Source organism: Aythya fuligula, chromosome 1, assembly GCF_009819795.1.
Source record: "Aythya fuligula isolate bAytFul2 chromosome 1, bAytFul2.pri, whole genome shotgun sequence".
Classification (NCBI taxonomy): Eukaryota; Metazoa; Chordata; class Aves; order Anseriformes; family Anatidae; genus Aythya; species Aythya fuligula.
In genome coordinates, this window is record NC_045559.1 from 162,156,708 (window position 1) to 162,184,405 (window position 27,698).

A 27,698-nucleotide genomic window follows, 5' to 3' on the forward strand; every position below is an offset into this window, starting at 1 on the left:
TCCTCTCCCAGCCTATAGCTCTGCTTGGGGTTATTGCGCCCCAGGTGCAGGACCTGGCACTTGGCCTTGTTGAACTTCATGCAGTTGACCTCAGCCCATCGGTGCAGCCTATCCAGATCCTCCTGCAGAGCAATATAATATGATGTGTTGGACTGGCAGATGGAAAACAGGACCTATATACTTTGCCTTTCTGAATTGCAGTTGAGGCCAGGCCTGACATCCTGTGTTAATGGAAATGGCAATAGATGATATACTGAGGAAAAGGAGTCTCTAGCAGACCTACTCTAGACGTTGATTTTACAAAGACATGACCCTGAAGAGTCTGTTTTTTCTTTGACAGCTATAAAGGAAATCTGGAATGACTGTCCTACTCATGGACATCTGTGCAGTAGAACTAAAGGTAAATGAGCTGAATCCTACCTGTGGGACCCAAGTCTAAAATTTAATTACTTAACCTTCTGTCTAGCTGACACTTCATCCTGGAAGACCCACAGAATATTTCAGTTCCTTATTCCTACTCACCCTCTGGATTTCATTGGGAAATTGGGCAACTAAATTACGATTTATAAGCATAAACTGATAGATCTCCATCTCCAAAACCAACAGTGTGTTGATGCCAGACCACCTAAACAAGTGGGTCTTACTGGTTTACAGGTGTCAGATACGCTCATTAAGACAGTTGGAGTTGATTGTGCTCTTTTCTCTAACAAAGACTAATCATTAGGTTACTTGTTCCAGGTTGGGGTTCAGGATTTGTTGTGACTTGAAAAGACTTGAACCTCATCCTAATGAATATACTGTTTATGACACCATTAGGTCAGTGGGGAGTAAAGGACTTATGTTCTCCCCTGTTAGAGATGGACAATAGTGTGATGCTCTTTAGTTATTGGTCACTGGGAGTGCAAAGAAATGTTAGCATATATAGGTTGGTATTTGGGAAATCCTTAGAGTCTGGTCTTTTCGCTTGGTATCATTTATGAATTTTACTGAAGAATTGCCTAAAATAAAATAGATGCACCTAAAAAGAAAAAAAAAAAAAAACAAACAAACCAAAACAAAACTATTCACATTCTTAGTTTTCTTCCTTCTAGCAGAGAACACACATTTTCTTTGGCCTGCATTGAGTCACAGTTCCATAGAGCTTCCTTCCCTCTGGTCCCACTAATCTTGTTTTGTGAGAAGTCATTCCATTGTAACTGCAGTCCTCACTGTCAACCTGCTCTTTCAGATTACGCCCAACTAAATGCAGTGCATTTGCACTCAGCTCTCTAGACCTGCTGTCTATATTGGCTAAAGGTTGGATTCATTTCTCCTATTTTTGGCTTCAAGTGCTGTCTTAGATATTTTTGCATACAAAAAAAATGCAAGGTTGATCCAAAAGAAGATCCAAAGGAACACCCACATTTCACGTAGAAATCATAGCTATGATCCCCATTCACTTAAACAACTAGATAGACACATACATACAGACTTCTAAATTTATGTTGCTGCAGTGTGGTGTTGAATCTTGTACTCAAGGTTTGATTTGGTTGTCTATACCGAAGCCTCCAGCGCTGTTTCAAATACCCCAGGTTTATCTGTTTGAGGAGCTGATGGACACGACAGAGGATCTAAGTGCAACCTTTATTCCTCTGGCAACAATGGCAGCTAGAGGGCAGATGGAGGGCTACCCTAAAATATCTTATGCAGCTTTAAATGCCTGTGTACTGTCAACTGGATTAAGCTCCTAACGTCAATGCCTAAACTTCAGAGAGAGACAGTGAGATAGCAATATTCTGTGGCTAATGTTTCATAACAGCTATCTTTAAGTGAGTCCGCTCTCAGCAGGTAAACTCTCTGAACTGCTCTTTAGTGCCTTGCTCTCTCCAGTAATCAATTAGGAAGCCTAAGCACCCAATTTAGGCAGTTTGTGACTGCCTAATTAATGTTCTTAATTTTCCCAACTTCTAAAAAGGAATTAGGAGATGATATACATCCTTGAGACTGTGCTCAAGCAGCCAGTGTTTCATTATTAAAATTATACAGGAGTCTAAAATCTGCTTCTGGACAGTCTGATAATTACGTAAATCTTGATCTGCTATGTAGTACATGCCTATGAAATGTTTGGATTTTAAGTTATTCTAGCCAACACATTTATTGTGTATGCAATATCATATGAATAGGTTTAATTCCTGATATACCTTGCAGGTTTTTGTGGCCCCATAGATGCATAGGGGTTGCCAAGATATTCAGGTTTTGTTGCATAAAAGTAGAATAGAGCATATGCCTTAAGTTAAGTCTGTGAACTTGTTTTCATTTAAGGTAGAAATTTTGGATTTTTTTTTTTTTTTTTTTTTTTTTTTTAGGGTTTTAAAACTGCATCTTTCACCAATATGTTCTAAGCATGAGGCTAGTAGATTTTCTGGGGTTGGCTGCTCACAGTCTCTCCTTGTGAGATGTGATGTTCCACTTCACAGGGAGTGATTAAATATTCATTAAGCTAGCTAAAGAACAAGCTTTTCAGAAAACGGAGAGTCTGGTACTTAAGGCAGTCAACTGGGAAAAAGAGAGATCTGGATTCCAGTCACTGCTGTAATGATTACTTAGTATTAAATACATACACTGGTTCACGAACTGGAACCCAGCTTCTTCTTTCTCAGTAAGGGAAGGTAACTATCAAGTACTTCTCACTTTCTGTCTGTCTTAGTGATTACTTAATTATCCCAGAAAGCTCTAGCTGGGGAGAAGGGAGCGCTCCACTGGGAGGTGGGAGACTGTAGTTCAATGTGGCAAAGAAAACTACATGTGTATTACTTGGGTCCTTTATTATCCAAAAGCTAGAAGAGGAAACCTCTTCTACTAGGAAGTTAAATGTTGTTGTAACTCAGGGTTTTAGAACTGTGAATATCAAATGGAAGATGACATCTCCTGTAATCCAAAATAAGTTGCAGAGTAAGGTGAAAGCTTAAGGTGTATCCTTAACCTCAACATTTCCAGCAGCACTTCTTCCCTCAGCATGTCTTTCCTATACATTTTATAAGGACTCAGGACTGCAGATTCTGCTACGAAAGCATATCTTTTGGAGAGGTGCTGTGACATTAAATAAAATTCCTTGCAGATTTGTCCTTTTGAGTAAAACTCAAAGACATTTTGCATTGTCTCTTTCTCTCTCTCTCTCTCTCTCTCTCTCTTTCTCTTTCTCTTTCTCTTTCTCTTTCTCTTTCTCTTTCTCTTTCTCTTTCTCTTTCTCTTTCTCTTTCTCTTTCTCTTTCTCTTTCTCTTTCTCTTTCTCTTTCTCTTTCTCTTTCTCTTTCTCTTTCTCTTTCTCTCTCTCTCTCTCTCTCTCTTTCTCTTTCTCTCCTCTCTCACTTTCGCACTTTCTTTCTCACTTTCTTTTTTCTTTCTCTCTCACTTTCTCTCTTCTTATTTATTTATTTATTTTAAATGGTCATGTTTCTATGATGACAAATAGAAAATGATGTAAATTGATGCAAATTATTTGAAGTTTGGTACACCTCATTGAGATGAATGGCTCTGATTCAACAGTGCATTATTTAGGGACTTTCTGGGTTTTGCTGTATGGGATGATTGTGAATCATTACATTACATTAAGTCTGTGAACTTGCTGATTCAGGACATGGAATACCTATAGGTACTCAAGAAAACATGTGTTGGATGCTGAGAACTTCTGTTGTTACGTTGTGAGAGAAAGAAAAGCAAAACAAACATTGAATTGATTACATAACATATCAAAAAATTAAAAGAAGCAACTAGACAAATATTTTCAATGTGAAATTGAATATGATCTAGAGGTAAATTTGTACCTGGAAAGATGAATAACTGATTTTTATTTTATTTTATTTTTTTTTTTGCCTCATAAAGAATCTGAAAGAAATGGTTAAGGAAAAGGAAGGGACTATATTTATTTTTTTTTGCAAGAAGATAGAGTAGACATGAACTACCCACTTTTTCATTTTTGTCTTTTCTTCTTTCTGTTCTTGGTTTCTGTCTCTGTGTCTCTCTCCTTCCTTCTTACTGTTAACCCTTTACCATTTCCTTTTATTTATCTCCTTTTTCCCTTCTTCTCTCTCTCCTTTCCTATTTTCCCTCTATCCAACCACATCCATTCCAGGCTCACTTGCACACAAAGACAATGAAAATCATCCTTAACAGAGGACTTTGGCTACATACTCACTCACAACTACATTTCCTGTCCTAGTAGTACAAAATATTTATCTAGAAAGCCATGATAGGATAGCTTCGATTCTTTGCCTCTGAAAACACTGTCTTTGAACTTTTCAGCCAGAGGAAGTTTTCTGTTGGCTATCACTTATGAAAAACATGTTGGCTTTATTCATTTTTTGTTCTTATTCACTAAAGTTCAACAACCTGAAAGAAATAGCTAGGCCTTGATCATCAAATCTATTGAAAGCACAAAGGAAAAGAGAGGGTACTAGAAAAGAAAACTATTAGGCTACAGAAAACTAGCATATGCTCTGGCTGAAAGGGATCATGATTAACACTGAGAAGTGAATAGGAAGAGATACATAGCAAGATACAATAGCAAGAGATACAGAAATTCTCCCTACAGCCTCTGCATTTTTCTGCTGTTAATGACCTTTTTAGTTTTTAAACACGTCAGCAGCTTTCCACACTACCTGTCTTACTGAAAATAAAAATATAGAAAACATTTTAAACAATTCCAAATTTAGCCATGTTAAGAAAAGAGAGAAGTGGTGAAGAAATGAGAAACCAACAAGGAAGCTGCTTCCTTGGTGTGGGTCAGAAGCATGGAAGCAGACTGAAGTAGACGGCTTACTCTGACGGGGCAGCTGACACATTATTTGCTGGTGCTCCACTTCTACCTGGCTTCTGATATTCATGTTCTAATTAAGTCATAAACTGGGAAGTTCTTGGGGTTGCTACTAGGTCACATTTTAATTAAAAGTAAGAAGATTCTTGGAACACATGGGGAAGGTCTTGAAAGAAATTTGCTTTTAACTATTTTACTATTGTCCTCATTCCTCTTTTGTCCCTAAGCCTTTCTCTTCTAATCAAGCAAAGACAGGTCTCCTACCTGGCAATGCAAAGCCTGGTTCTCATCCTGTGATGTGCTACTGTTCATTTTAAAAGAGTGACTCTGAAGTGCTTTATGAATGCCAGACATTACATGTACGTGTGAGGCCAAAGCAAACGTATGATGATGGAGAAATTCATGAAAAGCTTTAAACTACTAGAAATACCCATTCTTACTCAGGAAGTCCTTGTCTCACAGGTTACTGTTGTATATAGAGTATACTGCAAAGTCACTACTGTGTCTTATGGTTTTGCTCTATGTTCTTCCCTGAGCTTTTTCTATCGACTTGCATCGGCCATTAGACAGGATACTGGGCTAGATGTGCCTTTCATATGAGGCAGCATGACTGTCCTTATGTTCTTGTGTTTATAAGCCTGAGGCTTTACTCTGTTTTAAAGCACTTCTTATGAGGAAATGGATGAAGTAAATGTTAAGAATTTTTAAAACATTGTCATTCACGTGTGGAAAGTCAGTGTACTTGATACCAAAAGAAGAAAAGAGCAAGCTGGATAGAGAAGAGACATTTAACAGCTGAAATGACTTTTGTAAAACAAAACTCAGTGGCAGAAGAAAAAATCCAACAATGTGTGCAGACACGAGAACAATCAACAGAATCAGAGAAATATCACATAAGTTACTGCACATGACAATATCGAAGGATCAGAAGACAACTGACCTGCAACAATCTTTAGAGAAGATGAGAGAAAATGGCAAAAACAGTCCAGTTTGTCTTTCCATGCCATTTCAGCACTTCTGCTACATATTTCACCACTGTCCACAAAGACCAGAATTGGCATTTCTAGCGGAGTTGCTATGTTTCTGTTTCAACTGCTGGCAGTCATCCTACCTGAGATATTCTTTCAATATGTGAAAGGTCTCCCCATCAGAGATAGAATTGTCAAAAGAAGAGCTACCAATCTTCTGCAGTATCACTAGGGCAGATGTTCAGTCAGGGTGCTTGGTTGTCAGCAGGCAAGATAGGATGACCCATTTTTTCATGGGATGTGGCCAAACAAGAGAATTAGACACCTATATAGGGATTTATGAGAGACTTCACACTGATTTATGTGACATCAATGGTTGCCAGTTAGAAATAACAAGGGGCAAATGTATATCTGAATTTCTTTCCCTTAGGTATACTATATATACTACATATGGTACTTCTATATCAGAATTTCAATTGGCCACAACTTTTGTTGTTGTTGTTGTTGTTTTAACATATAGATCTTAATAAAGAAGAAGACCAGGTATTCCACAATCCTCCCAGTCTGAGGATATGAATTCACAGGTAGGTACACCTTAATTGTGCCCTTCGAACGAATTTCAGAAGGAAAGGTGTGAATCCATGCACTCACTTAATATAGACTTATGGAGTAGAGGATCATCTTGGGGTGACACTGCAGGCTGGGTTCACCTAGAATCTGTTTTTTCACCACTGAGCAGGAACATTAAGACCAGGATTAACATATAACATGGTTACCTGCTTTATCTACTAGATGGGTGGTATCATACTCAGGAGAGTCCAAACGAAAAAGTGACAATCTGAACTGGTCTCACAAATCAGGTTCTCCTGGGGGCCTCCCTTTCCTACTGCCATTCCAAAGTGTTGATAGACACAAGGCAGAACTTTAAAAAGTTATCCTTGTTAAAAATGAAGAATAAAATAAAGAATGTGACTTAAAATTAGAATATGACTTACATTTAGAAAAAAATATTTTCTGAATGCTTAGTTTTCATAGCTGACTTTGCACAGAGACTGTTCAAAACTGATGTAATCCAGGAAGCACATCAAAAAGAACACTAGTATCAAAATGCTACAGTTCAAATTTTCTTGTTTATTGACAAAAAACAGGAGAGCAATTGCTAAATTGCAGAAATGCAGTATCAGTAACAACCTCCATGGTCTTCTGCCTTGCAGAAGAATGCATTGGAAACTAGGGTATAACAACTTGGAAACAGTGAGCAAAATTGCTAATAGATCCATCAGAACATGGAGCTGAGATTGCAGGACAGTTAGAATGTGCTCAAGTTAGAATTCAGCCAGGATCATGCTGGAACGCTTAAGCATTGTATATTTATGTACATACTAGACAGATACAATCTATTGCACTACCTAAGCATCTTCAAATAAAATAGTCATAAATAATAATAATAATAATAATATCTTTATATTTTACTACAGCAAGTCTATTAAAAGTATATCTTGGGGGCTGCATGGAATTTCCCTTTCTTCTGTTACTGTGCTTAATAGCACTATCAGGCCTTAGTTGCTATAGCCTTGTCAGAGCTCCTGGTACTCTGGATTCAACCCTGAAAGACTGAAAAATTTTTTTTTGCACCAAAACTTATTTTTATATGGGCAGAAATATCAACAACTGTTGTTTGACAGGGCATTCTTAATAAAAAGAAATTTCCAGGACACAAAGGTTTTGATATGCTTCTGACAGCAAAGAGCATGTACTGGATAGTCACTGCTTCTAGATACTCTTTAAAGTCACTTGTTCGGAGAAAAGAGGAACGCTGGCAGAAAAGAGACTGTGATCACCTCCACCAACTCAGATTTATTTATTTATTTATTTATTTATTTATTTATTCAGAATTCTCCCTGCCAAAGACTACTTGAGGACTACTATTAATGAAAAAGAGTGAAATTAACAACGTATTATTTAATTTAAGATGTAAGAAGAATCACAGCCATTGTTAATGAAGATCTTAGTTTTGAGAGCCAAACCCAAGTTCCATAGTTCGTAATCACAGAAAATGAAACTACAGATGGTATAAAGGCAGTCGAGCAGTAGAATTTAGGAAGAACTTTGCATACTGCCATGGTAATGTCCAGTCTGGCATAATGTCCTGTCTTTATACCACTTTTAAGAGAAAAGCAAGTTCTTCAGAGTAGAATACAAAGATATGTTTGAATATGTACTTACGTGTATGTGTAAGTGATTAGCTGCATAGGCAATCTAAATACTGTAAAGAGAGATGGAGATACAGGGAGAAATTAGTGACTACTGTTGTTTTCCACAGTCTCAAGAAAATATAAGCTCCCTAACCTATATATTCAGGTCTTTTCTCTCTCGCTTTTTTTTTTTTTTTCTTCTTCTTTTTTTTTTTTTTTTTTCTTTATATTATTCTTGACACAAATGCATTTGCTAGTGGATCTCAATATTCAGAACACCTGACTGCTGCTTTTTTGGCTAGAATCCTCCAGAACCATTTCTATGCTTCTCATTTATTATCAACCACAATGGAAGCCATGTGCAAGTTCAGTTCTGTTGCAGATCATTTATCTGTGTACAACAGCTTTCTGTAACTCTCATTACCATCATCCTCCTGGTACACCTGGTACTGAGTCCACATCCATTGGATTAAATATTAGAGGTATTGTCATCCTGACATATGAGATGGATCAATATGATTTTTAAAAATAAATAGGTGTAGGAAGCTATGTTTTAATTGCGAGTTTTTGAGTAGAACAAACTACCTTGCTTTCATTTGCTGTAATGGGATTATACCCAAAAGAAAAGATATGCTGGTTTATTACATTGTAGACATGTAATGGGCAAAATATATTCACATTATTTGGTTTGGGTCTAAGGCAGCAGCAGCTCATTTCTATTAAGATATTTTGGGACTGATGAAGGCCAAGGGAAAAGGAATCATTTATAACTTTACTTGGTTAGGCTGGGATTAGAACTGTATGTTTCTATCTGAACTAATTGCTTTTATAGGCAACCAAAAAAAAAAAAAAAAAAAAGCTTCAAGAGAGTGATTAACCACACATGAAAGTATATGTCTAAAGAGGTCAAATGATGAACTGAGCTCTATAAAAGTCTGGTGCTCTCCATTACATAAAATCTAGACAATTAACAAATGCATAAATGCCAAAATACAAAATGTCTCAGACAGGCTGAGAGGCATCTCACCTATAATAAATTCCTTCAGGTAGAGATTCAGGAAAGCAACCATTCTAGAAAATTACTTAAATACATGTCTAATATGTAACTTCATCCCTCTCATCAGCTGGACATTCTTGTACTAAGCTCACATACCCTGCTTTGTTAACTTTACACACCCAGCACTGTGAATGTTGAAACCATCTAGAGAAAGAAATATTTTGGGGGAGATGGTTGAAGTGGTCCAAAATGAAGCAGTCGGACAGATTAGCAGTCAAATAGCACAAATGGTTGGAACACCCCTTTTGACCTATTCTACTAATACAGGGATGAATAGTATATTAGTTATACAACATTATGACCCACGTTTTTTTTTTTGTTTGTTTGTTTGTTTTGAGGAACAGCAAAAAATAAGGAAACTATGTGAACATCTTGAAAATAAGCAAAGTTTTATTTGACTTGTAAATAAATACATTTTTGAAAAAAAAGCAGTTTTAGAAGAAACATGTTTTTCTCATGATTCTTTGTTTTTTAGCACATTATTTTTACGTGCATTTTTGATTATTTTAATTTAGTGCATAATTTGCTTATACTGAACTATAGAAAACAAAACTTTTAAGAAAACTCTCAGGTTAAAAAGAAATGAACCTAAGCAATTCAGTTTTTATTTCCTTTGGTTACAGGTGTGTGCTACTTCATGAATATTGAAGTGATGGCATATTTGTGTTTATATATGTCTTCATAGCCTTTTGTTTGAAGGAATCCCTCTTTGCTTGCTTTTTGCATTCAGTCCTCTTGATTTTGTGTGTCGCTCTCTTGTTTGTTTGTTTGTTTGTTTTATGTTTTTTTTTTTTTTTTTTTTCATTCTCTGACTAACTGGAAATTGATTTATTTCCGAGTAGGATGGTTATTTCTGTGTTGTTTAGCTAAGTATTTCATCTGACATTTGATTTTTTTTTTTTTTTAATTTTTCCTTTTGCTGCTGGTTTGTCTTTACTGTGTAGTGCTATAATGATTCCTGGTAGGCTTCCTATGCATTGATTAATTGCAATAAATAAAATGACAGTATTTATGGTAAGAAGGAACACACATACATATATTTCCTGTATATTAGTAATCTGACTCTTTTGTTCTCTTTCTCCCTCTAAATGCAATTACATCACAAAATTGATTTTTTTTTTTTCAATGCAGAGGAATAGTGAAATAAAAATCTACATTTAAGGGGTATCCTAATTACTTCTTACAGGTGAGACAAGGTTTTTAGCATTTGGAAGCAAAAAAAATATTTGTTATTCAGTCTGCACAACACAAATATTATGTATCACAAATGTCGTAAAATGGCTGTTCTTGTTGCATGCAACCCAACCAAAAAATTATTTGTGACAGTGTGTAAAAATGTTTAAAACTGTTTCTTTGAGGACAATCTGAAAAAAAATTTATTTTTTAATTTTTTTCCAAGTTGGTCATTTTTCTCATTTCATTTGGGAAGGAGTCTTCTTTGCCACTCTGAGTGTATAATAGATATATACAATAAAGAGCAGCAAGACACCAAGACACAATGTCTCATCAACTGAAGTGAAAAATCTCATTTATCTAATCACACACTCCTATTATATTTTCATTATACCAAAGAGCACCAGTTCATCTGATGTAAGACTAGGGGAAGGGATATTAAAATAAGTGATGAAAAAGGAAAAGTTACTCACTTAATTCCCTTGCCTGGCAAGGTTTCAAGAGGCCATCATACACTGTGAGAATTGCAAGACTGAAGAGCTAGCTATAGGAGGGGGAGAAGTGGATATGTTTTAGTACTCTGTGATGGCATCTTTATCTCTTGAGGACATAACACAAGCTACTGCCTAATATTGTGGAAGGCTGTACATTTGATCATAATCAAGGCCAAAGAGGCTTCTCAGCATTGGGACCCAATGCTTACTTTGCAGATATTTATATAATTATTGACAATTCAGACCAATTTGTGACTATCCAGGCACCTCTTTGTTGGGACTTGCCAGCAGCTGTCCTCAGTCATTGAAAATTATTACCAATAGCTGCAACTGCAAACAGCACTGTCCTTTTTTTGTTACCTTCACTTAGGGGTTCTCTGCTGTTAAATATCCAGCAGCACTTGTTATCGCTGACTTGACCTGCCAAGTTACCTTTTTTCTTAATTTAAAATATCTCCTTTAACATATATTTTGTCAAATAACTAGAAAAGTCAAAATGGTATTTTAGGAGAAAAATATACAGAGAAGACAGCATGAAAATAGAAAGGAATGTTTATGAAAAAAATTACAGTTAATGAGTATTTGGGATCAAGCATCAAAATACCACTGGAAAAAAATACAACTGCAGCCTTTAGTACTTTAAAAAAAAAAAAAAAAAAAAAAAAGTAGAATTAATTGGAAGATGAATTTTCCATTTCATAGTAGTTTTCACATTCCAGAATGTGCTCATCATAAACATGTGCAATGTGCTGAAATTTCAAATTATTTCCTGTCATACAAAACCTAAAATATTTTTTATTCATTTACTTCAAATAATCCTATTACAAATAATTACTTTGATAAAGCCAAAATATTTTATTTACAAAAAGCATAACCCTATCATCCGAAATAGGTATAACTATATTCAAAACTCCATTTTGGTTTTGATCTATTCAGAATTTTCTCATGGATTGCAAAAGACATTCTAATGTAATAACTTAGAACAGCTTCCTCAAAAATGTTTAGATCATCTCTTAACTGATACTGCACATGCAGCAATCGAAGAAGGAAAGAGTGCTTCCTAGATACAGTAGCATGCATCCACAACTTCAATTATGAATTGCATGTTTCAGATATCCCTCCATGGTAATATTCACAGCCCAGCAGAGCTAGCAATATAAATCACAGAGCATAACGTAAAGGAAAGGCAAGTTGATAGAAAAACATCCTGCAATTTTAGTAAACAGCATGTGCACAGCTTTCATTTACACCATGGAGGGCATTCAGTAAATGCTGATTAGCTTCTTCATAAGTTCCAGAAGCCTACTGAGTTTGACATGACCTTTCCCCATATCTGTAAATACTGTTTCAGAAGACTCTGGGAAAAAAAGCAATAGGCAACCTTAGCTCTCATATTATGTATCGGTGTAGATTGGGCCCATTTACCATTTGCTTTTGGATTTGGTTTATGTAATGAACCTGTGTGGATGGTCCCTAAAGTAGGACATGGGAGGATACTTCTGAAGAACATGACCTCCAGAGTTGCCTAACAAATAGTATCAAATACCTCACTTCTCTTTCCTCCTTATTTATTTATTTATTTATTTAAAATTATCATGTTAGGTTAAATGCTGAACTTGCCAGGTAGTTGGGAAATGAACTGCTATCATAAAGAAAGGTTGGGCTGGTAATGGAGCTTGATCATGAAAACCAGCAAAAGAACTGGAGATGTATATAAGCATTCCCCTTATGAAGCATAACAGGAATGGGTGGCTGATTGTGTTGTTCTTGGTGTGATAACCTCTACTGACAGTGGAAATATGAAGAAATTTCTGGATCAATCAGGCTTTAAGCGAAGGTCCTAAATAAGTAAGATACACTTAGGTCTCCAAATCTCTGAGAATCTTTACTGCATCTACTATTCTTCTCCGTTCCAATGTGTCATTTGTATTATTCAAATAGCACTATTCTCATTATAAATGAGGTCACAGTATGCACACTCTGAGGAAAATCAGCTCTCCTTTTTTTCCAGTACATGCACTTCTTGGTCACTGCTTGATTTTTTCACTTGTGAAACTGTAATATGGCATGTGGACTGAAGAGCCATTTCTGTACCTATGCCACCCTGCGAAGTCAGGCAGTCAGTGCTCAGCCATGACTGTTAGTACTGTTTCCAGTTTTACTCTCTTTAACACTGAATTTGCCATGTTTTTCTGAACAACAAACAAATATAAAAATAAAAAAAAGGGAAAAGGGAAAAGACTTACTGGAACTCGCAGATGCACTCAGCTTTTTGAATGTAGGTGATGAAATTAGAATATGAAGCTATTTCTGCTGCAGACCCTGCTTAGAATAGTGAGCAAAAGCCTGTGACTAGCTTCAGTCCTTGAAGTGTCTAATAAAAATAATTGAAAACTTTCATAGCCAGATTTGAGTGCAGTCAGTCCTCAATGGGTACAATCAAAGTTGTGCATTTAATTCTAATATGCTTCAGGTCACTGCTCAGAATTGTCTTTTATAAGAACACCACTTCCAGTTTCCTTTTCTAGTAGCTATACAAAGTTTTTTTTTTCCAACACTTGGAAACACATGATCTCCTATGTGGCATCAAAGTAAATAAACTTTCTTGTTTCTTCTGTTCTGCCCAGTTTAGTTCTCCAGTCAATTTTATGATTTTTTAATATGTAATATGTATATATATATATATATTTAATTTTTTTTTTCCTGAAAAGATTATCTTGGTCCCCCAAAACCTTCCCAAGTCTTTGTTTTACTTTTGTTTTCAAATCAGTCATTTGTGGAATGATTTGCATGTTTTAGGATCTGTCTTGACTCCCATTTCTGATAGATTTTTCCTCAAACATGAGAGTTCTTCTTACAGAAATGACACTTGGCTTTGTGCACTCCCCATTTCTTATCCCTGACAGTCTGTGCAGCTCAAACAAGCTGCCATGTTCTCAATCTGTGGTGTCCAACTGAGATTATCATTTTTGTAACACTTGTTAATGTCAGTGGCATTTAGAAGTTTCTACACTGAGCTATGAAATAATTCAGATACAGAGAAAATCCTCAAAATAAGCATTTGAAAAGAGTGCCTGCAGACAAAAAATGATAAACATCCACTATTCTGAACCTTCCTATTTAAGAGGATTTTGCCAAACAAATCTGATGCTCCCAGCATGAGAGTAGGGCCATTGGCCAGATCTCTTTGGATGACTGAGCTGGTTAAGAAGATATAATACATCCAGGATGATGTTGGTACCAGTTCCAGATTCTTTACCTGTGACCACTGAAACTCAGTTTCACCTGTCCCTTCTCACACCCCTGAAAAATTGTGTATTTATTATGCTGGTTCTTTAACTTTCTACTTATGGTTCTTGATGTGACGTACTGACACTTATTTTTTGTCCTTATTCTATTCCATTGGGGCTCTAAGAACTATCAATGTATTGCAAAACAGGTTTTAAACAAAGAAAAAAGGAGTCTTTAGCTCTGTTCTACTTTACCTCCTTTATATGACAACATTGCAGTGAAAAGGCAGAAGAAGGGATCCATAGGATATGGAGCTTGCCCTTATAAGTTTGTTACACAAAAGGCAGCTTAGCATCAAGTATCTTGTTTCCCTTCGTCATCACCTTTAATTAATTATAATAGAGAATCTGCTTTTCAGTGGTTCACCTTTTTACCTTAAGCCTTGACTACAAATAAAAGCAGAACCTGCATTGACTAGGCATGAAATTTGGAAGAGGATAAAGCAGCATTTGAAAATGAAGGGTGATGAAGGAACTCTGCAGCTTCTTCAAACATGTAAGGAGAAATGTATGTTAAGGTTTTACTAAATACCTTACAACTTTTTAGCTGGTATCTCATAAATTTAAGATGCTATTTTCAATATTCGATCACCCAAAATAGTAGGTATATGATAACCCCGGATCTCCCACCACACCAAAAATATTTTAGAGTGTTTGTTGACCTGGGTTTCTCCTCTGGTAGGCGCGCAACCATAAGGTTATACTCAGCACCATTTGTGACTGTGAAGCAAAGACAATATTAAGTAAGAGAATGTTTGAAATATTTTTTTTTTTCTGTACTGGAAGCATAATCAGTATGAATGTTAGATGTATTAGGAAGGATTTTATTTTTTTAGAATACTGTTTCACTGATATTTTTTGAGACAACATTATGCAAGTAGATCTTGATACTAATATCAGAAAATCCCCCCCAAAACACTGACATTTCTTGAGGCATACCTGAACTAGGCCATCAAATTTATTTGACTACCACAAATCACAACTTTTATTTCTGAGTAATGCAGTACCATGCAGAATAAATGCAAACTTTGGTCCTGGAAACCATATACATATATCAGATCACTATGGCACTTTGAACAAGAAGCCTACCTGCTCTGCAGGACTAATTAGTCTGAGTTCAGCACTGTGTTCCTGTGATCATATTGTCTTATGTCATAGGGTTATCTAGTGTTTTCTTATGCATTGGTCTTTATAGTGCAAACATAATCAGTCAATAACTAAGTTATTACTTATTAACAAGGTACAGAACATTAAATCCAAGGAGATTTCTTGTCAGGTCCAGCACTCTTTTCAGATTACCTGTTGTTGGAAACATCTTTGATTTGAGTTTTTACTTAGACCGTTGTTTCAGTGGGGTGTTCATAGTGTGTTATGAGCTAAGTTCCTTGCTGCTATGAAGTCCTGTCCTGCTTTCCTCTTCTGCTCATCTTATGCCACTGCAGATGCTCTCTGGATCTTTGGTGGGCTGACTGATCTTATTAACCTCTCTTAAAATTATTCTATCAATAACAGAACAACAAGAAGTAGGTAGCTTCTGATAGGTCACCAGTCTGACAAGTTCCTTATCTAGGAAAAACAAGAGCAGGACCACTTAGTTGTTACCAAGGGAGAAGAGCGGTAGGAACAGGAAAGGATGAATGAGACCTTCTCCCTCTTTTGGGGGTTGTTGTTAGGTTAGACTTATTCCTTGAGTGACCATGACCTAAGCAGACAAAATAAGTGAAACCCAAGGAAAAAGTGTTGCATAACTGTGCTAAGCACATATATACAAAAAGTAGAGGTCATGGTTCCATGCTGTTGTTCTCCGACCTTTATGTTTGGCAGAAGTAAATTCATTTTAGCAGAGTCCAAATGGCCACCCTGGAAACCATAACTCCTGAGTTATGAGTGCATTAAATCAGATCTTTAGATGATTCACCTAAAACAAAATGTCATATGAAGTCTTTTTTTTTTTTTTTTTTTTTTTTAACAAACAGGAAAAAAATCTCCACACCATATGAACAACTGAAACATAGTAATTGTAAGGGAATTTTTCTCTGTGGTGGACAGAAAGTGGAAAGGATAAGGTGGCCTGAGTAGATGAGCTTGGCCATCAGGCCAAGCATGGATGTGTAACTCTGCACAGTATTTCTAATATAAGAAAATCTATAGGAAGGTATTTTGCGATAAGTAGTGAAGATCTGGGAATTTAATGTAGACTAAAAAACATACAGTAAATGGCAGCCTTGTCTAAAATGCAGTATTTTTATCTCTGACTATGAATAACTGTAGTATTTAATGTACATAAATATTTGATGATTAACTTTGGTTAAGAGCTATGCTATCTTTGTTCATATCATCAATTCAAGCTCTGAAGCAATAGTTTGGACAAAACACTAAGGACTCAATTGTGCCTTGAAGGCACGGCGCCACATTGGGGATAGTGCAGAGACACATCACCTCAGAAAGAGCTCCAGGAGGGATTGTGCCTCAGGCAAGCACTCTGCCTCCTGGAGCTCTTGGGGAGTGTGGCTAATGCATTCCATTTGTACAGGGTGCCACATGTACTCCCCTCCAAATGCAGCCAGCTCTCCTGGCCTTGGAAGACCTACCAGAGTCAGAGACTTTTGGCCTCATGACCCTGCCTTGCTTTCTGTGAAACAACATCACCATCAAAGGCCCTAGCACTAGCAACCTGTCTAAGGGAGACACCATGAAGTCAAGTCATTATACTCCACATTTGGCTATGGGAAAGCCCTTTATGACAACTCCTTTGCAATACAGCATAGCAGGAAACTTTTAAGTGTCTGAAGGTCATTTCTATATTGTCTGGATACTCTGTAACTTTCGTGGCAGCTAGTCTGCCTAGCAGAAGGATGGTTGTTTCTTTGCAAATAGCCTAGAGGAGAAAAAAATGGCCATGTGTCTTAAAATTGCTCTAGTCTGCATGATATTCTAGGACTTCAGCTCACCTACAGTAGAGAAGTTGATGGAAATATCAAGGACTGTCATGACGTTTCCTGCCACGAAAATGGTGAGTAGAGAGGTTCATACACCTCTGCTCTGCAGGCTTGAACACACAGTCTCACTCTTAGTCCTTGAAAATAGCATGCAATGTTTATATACATTATATTATGTAGCAGTGACAAGAATTCTTGTGTCAAGAGTCTGTCAAGAGTTTTTGTCTCTGGAGAAGAAGCTCAATGGTTGGGTAGTACAGTAGTATACTGCCAAATATTAGAATAAATAAAAGTGGTGGAAAAAAAAATGGAACTCATTACTTGCTTGCTGTTTAAAAGGTACCAAGGTTGTCAGAAACTCTTTTTTGTTTTGTTTTGTTTTGTTTTACTGTTTATAGTGTGCTTCCTTTTAGCCCTTGTTTTGAAAAGTTGTTAAGACACCTATGAAATTTTATGCTGCTGCTATTCTGTGTGGCTGTCAAAGTGATCTGGTTGTCGGTGGGACACCTTAATGAGTTACAGTGGGTATAGTATCCTGACAGATAACTGCACATAAATTGTTAAATTGTTCTTACCTAGTTCTTAAATCCATTCTCTACTGGGCCATAGATCTTATTGTTTATTAACCTCCTGGTTAGAAAATGCCTGATGACTAACTCAAACCACATGGTAAAAGCCTAAACCCATTCCTTTTTCCACTAAACCCTACAGAGATGAAAAATAGTTGGCTTGTTATTTTTCACATAATCTCACTTTAAAACAAAACCAAAACCAATAATCACCCCCCCTTAAAAAAAATAATAAATGCATAAAATGTAATCCCACCTCCTGTCAGGACTTGTGTAGACTGAACAACCTGATTATGTCAACCTTTTCTTTTGTTCCCTGTTTTCTTGCACTCTGATCATCCTTGTTCTTTGAACTGCTTCCAGATATTATGAATTTTCACTGAGGCACACTGACCACTATAAAACAGACAAAGAGCTACCAAAGATGAATAAAATAGATTGGTTTGGGTTGTATGTATTTTATCATCACACTCATCTTTGTACTGGAGTCTGCTAATCATTACATTATCTTGTCCAAATAAATATGTTGCTGACATCAGGATATGGTGTGGCAGATCAAGCTGTGTGGAAAGAATGGATATTTTAAGAGCCTGATTAACAGGGAAGAGTTCATGAAAATCTGGTGGTGCAATATAACTTTGGGTGAAAGGGATCACAAGTTCATCATTCTGAAAACAGGTAGGAGGAGTGAGAACAGCCGAGTAGGCATAATGGACTTCAAAAACACACTCTTCAACAGCTGAGGGAACTGGTAAGTAGGGTCCCTTGGGAAGATAATATAAAGCATAAAGGAATTCAGGAGACTTGGCAGTTATTGAAGGAGACTATATTAAAGGCACAATGCAAAGTATTCTGATTTGAAGAAGAGCTTGGAAGCATATAGAGAGACAATGTGGCTGAATCAGAAACTCTTTAAGGACTAAAGAATAAAAAAGGGACCTATATTAAAAGTGAAAACAAGGACAGCTGAATCAGGATGTGTATGAAACATAACAGAACCTGGAAAGGCTAAAATGTAAAATTACTTAAAACTAGCAATGAAAGGCAACCAAGCAAGTCTCTATAAATACATTAGGAGGGAATAGAGAGAAAGCAAGGAAAAGTATCAGTTCACTACCAAAGAAAAAAGTGAAGTAAAAAACAGAAGGTGCAGAGAAAGTATGTTGTGGTGTTTTGTTTTGTTTTGTGTGTGTGTGTGTGTTTGTTTGCTTGTTTTCTCATAATCAAAAAAACCTATTTTTAAAAAGTTAACATAATTTGTCAGTAGACCCTGACAAAATTCATCCTAAAATTCAGAGGACACTTGCTGAAGCAATTTCTGAGCTGTCACTTTGGTGAATTAATGTGAGATTGGAAGAAGGGCATATAGGCTGTGTACATCAGCAAGTAGTGCAGCATAGTATTATTATGTAGAGGCAGAGCTGGCATGGAAGTAGGGTCTTCAAAACATTTTTTTCAATATGTTTTTGTTTGTTTGTTTGTTTGTTTGTTTGGTTGGTTGGTTGGTTGGGAATTCTTCAAATTGACTTCTGTTTGGTCCCATGGAACACCTGCAGTGGGCTTTTGACCAGTGTATTCCAGTTTAGTTTAATCTAGAAGGAACTCAGGAAGCCTTTGAGACTGCTCCACAGTGTGAACCAAAAAGCATGAGATCCAACATGACATTTGCTTTAGAATCATGCTCTTGATTTGAACTAGAATGGTAAAGTAGAGGTGCTCATTTACAGTTAAAGTGGGGCAAAAAGTAAGGGAAATATAGAAAACTCAGTCTATATTCAATAGCAACCCAATTTAACTTCATTTTAAAATGAAAAATGAAAAAAAAGAATCAGTAGATGATGTAAAGATAGGTTATAATTATGTGACAATTAAATTTTGGATCAATCTGTACACTCCATAATAAGTACTCCTATGTACTTTCATAAGCAAATCAGAGAAACAGCTGAATGAAATCATTGGTACACTGTGTCAGAGGTGGAAAACTTTGCTTAAAAGCAATTATGAATTGCATTGTGAGAACATTTCAAAAGAGATCCTGCAGAAGCCTGTGTTGAGCAGGATTTAGATAAATTATTTGGATGATGGAAGTGAAACTGCATTTGTACATTTTGTTCATGACACTGAACTAAGGACGTTTGTAAGTGAGAAGGGAGACAAGATCTAATTATATTAGGCCAGAAGTCAAAATGATCTTGATATATTGAAAATATATTTGGCCCCAAATATACCAGCTCTTGAAGAAAAAAAAAGGCAACTGATTCTCAGATGTGTTAACAGGACTGTCATGTATAAGTCAGGGAGATTACTGTTTTGCATTGCAGTTGGAGGCTCAGGGAATCTCTTTGACTAATCTGGGGCTCCAAACCTAAAGAAAGGTATAGACAAAGGGCAAGAGTCCAGCAGAGAACAAGAATGATATAATATTGAGGAACCTTAAGACCTAAAGAAAGGTTCAATAAATTGATTGTCCTTGGATGGAAAAAACAAAAAGAATATGAACAAGTACCTGAAAGTATGGATATTTCCTAAGTTGAGTTGCCTCTTCACTATGGTATAACCAATAAAAATACAGCGTGAATTGGAAAGTCTCTCCTTTGTCAGATACTTGGTGAAACCAAAGCAACAGCTGCAGTTTGAATCAAGCCAATTTTTTTTGGTTTGGTTTGGTTTGGTTTGGTTTGGTTTTGCTAAGCAAGCTAAAAGGGAGACCAAAACATTCTAGTAATACAAAACTTTACAAGTGCACAAAGTTAGAATTATCTGTCATCCCTACATGGACATCTTGGATACTCTTGAGAATTTCAGTTAACAATAGTTAGCACCTATGTTTGGGCATCTGAAATGTGACTATAGAGTCTGTGGATTTGCTTTCATTTGAAGCCTTATGGCAAACATTTTAGAGAAAATTGCTATCACAATTAGTGGTAAAAGCAATGATTCTAGTTGTAGGATGAAATTTGTCTCAAAGAGGTACATAAAGTAAGCAGTCTAAATATGACCAATCACTGTTATTTAGGATACTGCTTCGTTGTTCCTACTACCATACAACATCCTTTTCAAACATCCTTTCAAACATCATTAGGAAACAAACAAAGAATATAGTCATAGATGAGAGGCAATCCTGGATGACAGCATTGCTCTCACTCTGAATTCTACCTTAAAGGGAACAGATATTTTTTTGTTTGTTTTTAATGATCATTATCATTATCATGTTTTATTTATTTAAATTTTATTTTATTTTATTTTTTTAATATATATATATATATTTTTTTTTTTTCAGTATGCTACCATTAAAAGAAAAGTCCCAAACAGCTGGCAGATCTTGGTGTGTAGTTACTCCTAGTCCCACCCCAGATTGTTTCTACCCTACAAGAGGTACTGCTGCCCCCGCAGCTCTGCCCTATAAGCAGCTTAAACAATGGTTTACTAGTCACCTCAGATATTTATCCATTTGTGTGCACTATATGCAAGCTCTAGTTCAAACTCTTGAGGGAAAACCCTGTTCCAAGGAATGTGCAGCACAGAGAGAAGTTAAAAAAAAAAAAAAAAGTAGCTGATGAAATCCTAGGTGCTATCTGCTTGGTTGACAATGGGCACATTTACTTGGGGAGAAGGAATCTGGCCCAGAGCACTGCAAAAAAAGTTTGCATGTGACGATATGTGAAGAGAAATGATGCAGGAGGCAAGATAAAGATTATTGAGCTTAAAAATTATCTATATCCTTATATGTGGATACGTTAACAAATGGACAGGGTGGAGGAGGTGTTTGGAAAGGGGCCTTTATGTTCAAATTGATGGTGAAAAAATTGTACACTTTTGTTTGTATGCACTGAAGAGGGAAATCTGCAATATGCATGAAGTTTATATGTCATATGAGACCTTAAGGTGAATGGAGTTTATCTGAAATGTTGTTAAACTTGCCCTGTAATGAAGCTTGAACTCGTACCTACAGTAATATCTTGACTTATGAAATAGAAGTCCATGTATCTGAGGATCTGAGGATGACATGTCCTTTTATAGACAACTTAATAGATAATTTTAAACAGCTCTACAAAAATAAACTTTCTATGAATGTGCTTCACTTTTTTTTTTTTTTTTAGATCTGTATATAGGAGGAAGTAATGACACTGATTATGAACCATATTACTAAAATTGTAGTAACACTTTATTCATAAATGTCACTTTAAAATGATTTCAGATGAGTATAAATGTCTGTGAAATTACTGTTTTTACTTAGTCTCCTTTGGTATTAATAAAAGGAAATATTAACATAAGAAAAATGTGGGAGCTTGCAGAGTAGTAACAGAAGTTTGGTAACACACTAAGTTTTCAGTAAATTATATTGGTAATTAAAGTCTGGTGTTGCTTACCATAATGTATTTCTACATATTTTATGTAAGGTTTTATAAAGAAATCAGCTTCACAGGAAGGAGAAAAGAAATTTAGCACTTCTAATTCAAATCTGCTAGTATCAAATCCTCAATGAAATATATCAATCCTGGAAGTCAGCTTCTACTGATATGCTCACTGCAACATTATTGGTGGTAATATACTTAATTAGTGAATTTTATATAAGATTTGTTTTATTCACAGAAGCTTCATCTGATAAAATCCTTCATTCCAATTCATTTAATAGGTAGACTACAGAAACTACATTAATATTACATCCATGAGCAAAAAGATTACCCCACAGTTAATGATTCTCTTGGGTTGCCCTTTCTGACAGAGGCTCAGAGCCAAGGAGTTCTAAATTTTTTTCCTTCTCTTTGAAATAAAGAACAATTGCTATGTAAAAAATTAAATGTTGTGTTCTTTTATGTAACATCTGGATTACAATCAAATGAGAACTGGTGAAATTTAACTAATTCCTTAAACAAACATGGCTCTGCTTTGTATTGACAAAAATCTCTAGAGTAAAAAAGGATTCCAGAGGTTTTTGATATTGTCTGGAAATGGCAGTCTAGTCATTTTTCATTTTCAAACAAAAAATCTAGTACTGAGTGGGGTTAGAGAGAGAATTATGCATCTTAAACTGCTGCAAGGAAAGTTTTTAAGTCATACAGAGGTGTTACTTGGAGCATTACTTGTGCATATGAAAGGTTTGACAGCTGCACACCAGCATTTTGATGGCTTCCACAACTTGCGCTTCAGAAGATCTTGTATTTGTTTTGCTTCTGCTATTGCTTCTCAGGGGCAGGAAGTATCACTGAGATAATACTTTCTATTGCAACACTTTTTTTTTTTTTTTTTTTTTTTTCCACTGTTTTTGCAGTTGTGTGGGGGAGAACAAAGAAAAAAGGTGCAGACCAGCAGCTGAATAGGAATATTGCAGACAGAAAAGGGGAGAGTGGTGTAGAAAGGACAGACATGATGGTCTTCCACAAAGGCTTGACATAGACTCTTATCCAGCCACATTATTTCATGGAGGAAATTAAACATTGCTGAATGTGATAAAAGTTTTAGTGGAAAAGAAGAAATGAAAACTATACTGATTTGGGGCATTTGCTTACTATTAGGGACAGTAGTACAAAAGCACAGAGAAAATATGCTGTAACAAGCATATTGCCATCACAAGGCAATTCATCCCAGTTTGAGATGTCTAGATAAATGAGGTGAATCACTCCCCACAAGTATCCATCATCCTTCACTGGCTGTAGAGGTAGCTTAACCAAAATGTCAGTCTTTTGATCTGAAGCTAGAAATCTTGGCCTTGGAGTCTGAAAACCTATTTTGTCTTCACAAGAAACACATCTTAAAACATGTAATGTTCAACTGCATTGAATTTCTCTTCTCTGCTCTCCAGTTTCTGGATTTGCCAGAGGTACATTTTTATTCCCATTTGCTAGGCCTCATAAACTCAACAGTCCCAAGGTGTAGGCCTGAGGACCAATACCGGTTAGTCTCTGTTGTGGTCCTGGACTTGATGTGGACTTGGCTGGTGCTGACCTGCCTTTTCTTTACAAATATTTGGGCATAGCTTGGGGTCATGGGCAGAAGACTCTGCCCAGAAATCAGCATACCACCCCATTTTGGGGAGGGAAGAGGTGAACTGCTTGGATGCAAGCTGTGCTGTGCCTTCAGTTAGTTTTATTTGATTTCTGAAGCATTCACTTCCTACTTGCTGAAAAGGCTGCTAAAAGGCACTCGGACATTTTCTACAGAAAAGCGTAACATTATCCTTTTTATTTCCTCCTGTTCCATATTTCAGCTCATTGAATAACCGTAAAATCCCTATTGCTTTATAATAGACTCATAATAAGTGGCTTTTGCAATTGATTAAGTACCTCAGCTTCACTTCTGTGTTAATCAATTGCAGCATATGTTTATTGCTTCATATAGTGCTGCAGTAGAGTGGATCATTTACAGTACACAAACTTCATCCCAACTGTGTGCACTGTTTTGGCTCTAGACATCAACTGCTTTTATGGTTGTGTTTTCCTGGACTGTGGAACAAGAATCATAGTGTGTTTCATGATCATGGGAATATGGAAAACAGGAGTAAAATGCATAGTGACCTACTTTTATGAAAATAATTGGAGCATATCACATATGTTTGTAACATAGAAAGCACATTAATATTTATGAGGAAGTACCTTTACTTTTGAGAAAAAAAAATTAACAAGTATTTTTTATGGTCCAGGTCTCTGATTTAAAAGTAAACTGTGTTAATTTTAATTAAACTAATTCTATTTTTTTAAAGGCTTCAGATTAGTTGTGATATGTTTAACTGAGAGTAAGACTCTCATCTTATTTCTCCCATCATACCTTGATGAAAAGTGAAATATTAAAGAAACCTGAAACTATCAAAAATTATATTTTCCATAATTTTTCACTTTAATGTCTTCAAAACCTTTAAAATAGTGATGATTTGAGTTTCATAGTCAAAACATTTCTTTTGTAAAGAAACATGAATCAGAATATAATTTTTAAGCTTAGCCATGTTTATATGCATGAGTGATTATTGCATAAGGAGATTAATAATAAATCACAGAGAGATTTATAAATAAGTTATCCATGGGAAACTGAGCTAGTGCTGCCAATTTACTCCTTTACTTTGTACACATTGGATTACCATTAAGCTATTTAGTTCTAAACTATTTAGTGCTTAATTCCATATGTTGCCATTTTATGAATTTAGGTAGTAGAAGTGGTGAGCTGCATAGCTATAGCTCACTGGCCTGCGTGGCAGTTGCTTTTCTTCAGAGACTCGCTGGATCTATTCACTGGAGCAGAGGTGCACAGTTATGCATACATATATATGTGTGCTTACTGTCAATCAGAGTCTTGCTTTGACTCAGCTGAAGTTGCATTAAGCCTCAAGTCAGTAGTTATACACTATTTAGGACTACAATTTGTCAGCTACTATTAGTGACTTCATGAGATTTCTACAATGAAAAATACATTTTTCCACTATAAATTCAATGTGAGGTACTATGATTATGTGGAAGGGTGTGATTGGAATTACAAGGGTGGTCATATGTGGTCTCTAACTAAAGAGAGTATTAGGTCTAAATTAAAATAATCTTTCTGTTTTTACAAGTCTTATTTTGGCCAAATGTTCATCCTTCTCATTTCTGTGAAGGCATTTGTGATCAGAACTTAAAAAGAGATAAAAGTGAAATAAAGCATTTTGTATGTTATGTAAGTCATACAACACAGCTGTTTTATGATCCTATCAGTTTGAGAAAGGGGGTATGAGAAGTCAGGGAGGCTTTTTGAATCTAGTCTTACATAGTCCATCTGGTGTAACATATGACAAGAAGCCAAGCATCTGAACTTTTAGGAGCTGTTTGGATCCTTGGAGTGGGTCTGGCTCTCACCATACAGACAGTGTTGATACTTCTACTGATTGCACTGATTGACTGTTGTGTCATATTATCCCTGGCCTTTCCGACTCCCTCACTTCAGGGGATATCAACACTAGTAATCGTCAGGCAGAGCTCAATTGATTATCTTCAGAATTTTCTCTGGCTATTGACCATAATGGGAAAAAAATGTGTCTCTGAATTATTCAGAATGAAAACATACACAGAAGAAATCAATAAGGCACATCTGATATTAAAGACAAATTAAAGCAGGCAGTATAACTTGTCTTGGGGCACCTGCTACATACAAAGAAGAAAGCATTTTAGAGGTAAAGAAGACTGTTTTCTTTCCTTCCTTTCATTCTTTTGTAAGTATTATATTTTAGCTGTCAAAATTAACATCTTTATGAATTAAGACATTAAAGGTTTCTTTTCAACTTGTTCTTTGTAAACGTTAGAATTTAACTTCAGACTCTAGGAAAATAATTCCTTCTTTGTATCCCTACAGTCTTTTTAACTTAAATGTAACATGCCATGCTGGAGGGATGAAATTATAGAAAAATGTTCAGGTCAGAAAAATCACATTAACAAATATCTAGAGCTAGGCACTAAGCCTCTGAAGACTTTGAAAGTGTTAGAGATTAAACTAGGGAAGAAAAATGTGCCCCTCTCAGAAATATCTAATGTATTAGCAGTGGGAAAATGTCTCCTATTTGAATCACAGATAAGAATTTTAAAAGTCTATAAAGGAGGAATGGCTTGTGTTTTGAGGCAGTGTTACAGAAGAGTCATTCCAGTTTTTACTCTGAGTTTTTGATTCAAGACAAACTACATGAAGTAGAATGATGTAAGGAGTGTCATGTAGCATCCCTGATTTTCCCTTGATAACATTCAGGGTTTGGCATCATTAGCATATTCTCTGATTGTGGATCTGTTATGAATGTGTTAAATATCTCAACAAGCATTGCAGAAAGTTGTCATGTATGTGGTTTGAAGCAGTCAGGGAAATACAACAATATATTCACATGACAATGGCCATCTGAACATTTCTAGCACTTGCTTGGAAATATGTACTAGGACCTGATTCCTTGCACCGTCACTTTATGCCCTTATTATTATTTTTTTTTTTTAGCATTAGTCCATTGTCTTCTTTGTAGTTAATTCTGATTTACATGGAATCGAAAGCTGTAATCAAAATCCAATAAAATATAGAAAGGTTAATATAAATATATACATATGTTTTCTGAGGAATCAGGTCCCTTATCCAAAACACAAAAGATGGGTAATCACCACTGTGGTAATGAATGCTCACAGGATCCTGAGTTGTGTTCAGGATCATTTCACAGCCCCCAGGAACAAGAGCATTTTTGACTGAGTGGTATTGCAAGTAACTAACACAAACGGAGTTTGTTTTCACTGACAGATGAAATTTATAAGGGCTGTTGAACCCTACAAAACCAAATGGGCTTTTGCTCAGAATTTTGAAGGTTGGAGTCAAATACAAAAGGAACTGAAGCTGGTGTGTAAAAGAAGAAATCTGAATAATTTCTGATGTTAGTTTGTTGGGTTCTTTTAACTGGGAAATGTGAATAGGCTTAAGCTGTTAATACCAGTAGATTTTTACTGCAAGAGGTACGATTTCTAAAAATATAAATTATTGAGAGATGCAGATAAAATATTTAAAACTACTTAATGTGTTAGGTGCCCAAGTTCTCTTGATCTCAATGGAAAATGGGCAACTAAGCTGCTTAGCTGTTTAGAAAAATCGTTCTGGTATCCCATCCTCCCATGTAAATACATAAATACACCTGAAATCTGGATAAAAATGCACAATGAGCTGTGGAGAGGCTATGTAACATGGCTGGCATTCTTTTTGTCTAATTTTAGAGAGTAATCAGGAATTTAGGTGAGATTTTTAAACAGAACTCTTTAGTGCCATCAGAGATGCCATTGGATTTGTACAACTCCATAGGATTGCCAATATGATATAAGACCATCTGAAAACTCCGTCCGTCCTGGAAGAGTAGGTTGAAACTAGGAGGGAGAGTTTGGGTTATTTCAAATATGACTAGAAGTGTGTGTTCAGGCAACTGAGTCCCATGTTGGGGTGACTAGTGTAAGTGTTCTTTTTATGGCTTTTCTCATATTTCCAGACCAGAGAATGCTTCTGGTGTCCTGACTATGACAGAGTGACAGTGTGAAGTGGCATCTCCTCATTTTCAAGATATGACTAGGAAACCTGTGACTACGAATTGAACAGAAACTGTGGAGGACTACTACAAGTAAGTCTAAACTCAGCGCAGGGCACCTACCTGTATCTTTTCACTTGCAGGACCTGAGACAGACAGCTGAGATTGGTTAAATATGAGAAAAATGAGAAATAAATATGCCTTGGAAAGGGACAGAGTTTCACCCT

General features: G+C 36.1%; 1 long non-coding RNA gene across 2 annotated transcripts in view; it reads left to right on the forward strand.

The window, feature by feature from the left end:
* Positions 1 to 347: 347 nt before the first annotated feature.
* Positions 348 to 27,698, forward strand: part of LOC116499407 — a 61,692-nt gene continuing 34,341 nt past the window's right edge. The window contains exons 1-2 of one of the 2 annotated variants that reach the window (XR_004254234.1): positions 348 to 400; positions 27,436 to 27,564. This is a non-coding gene — a long non-coding RNA (uncharacterized LOC116499407). Of the gene's footprint in view, positions 401 to 27,112; positions 27,306 to 27,435; positions 27,565 to 27,698 lie in introns of those variants that run through there. The other variant, XR_004254232.1, reaches the window with a different exon arrangement.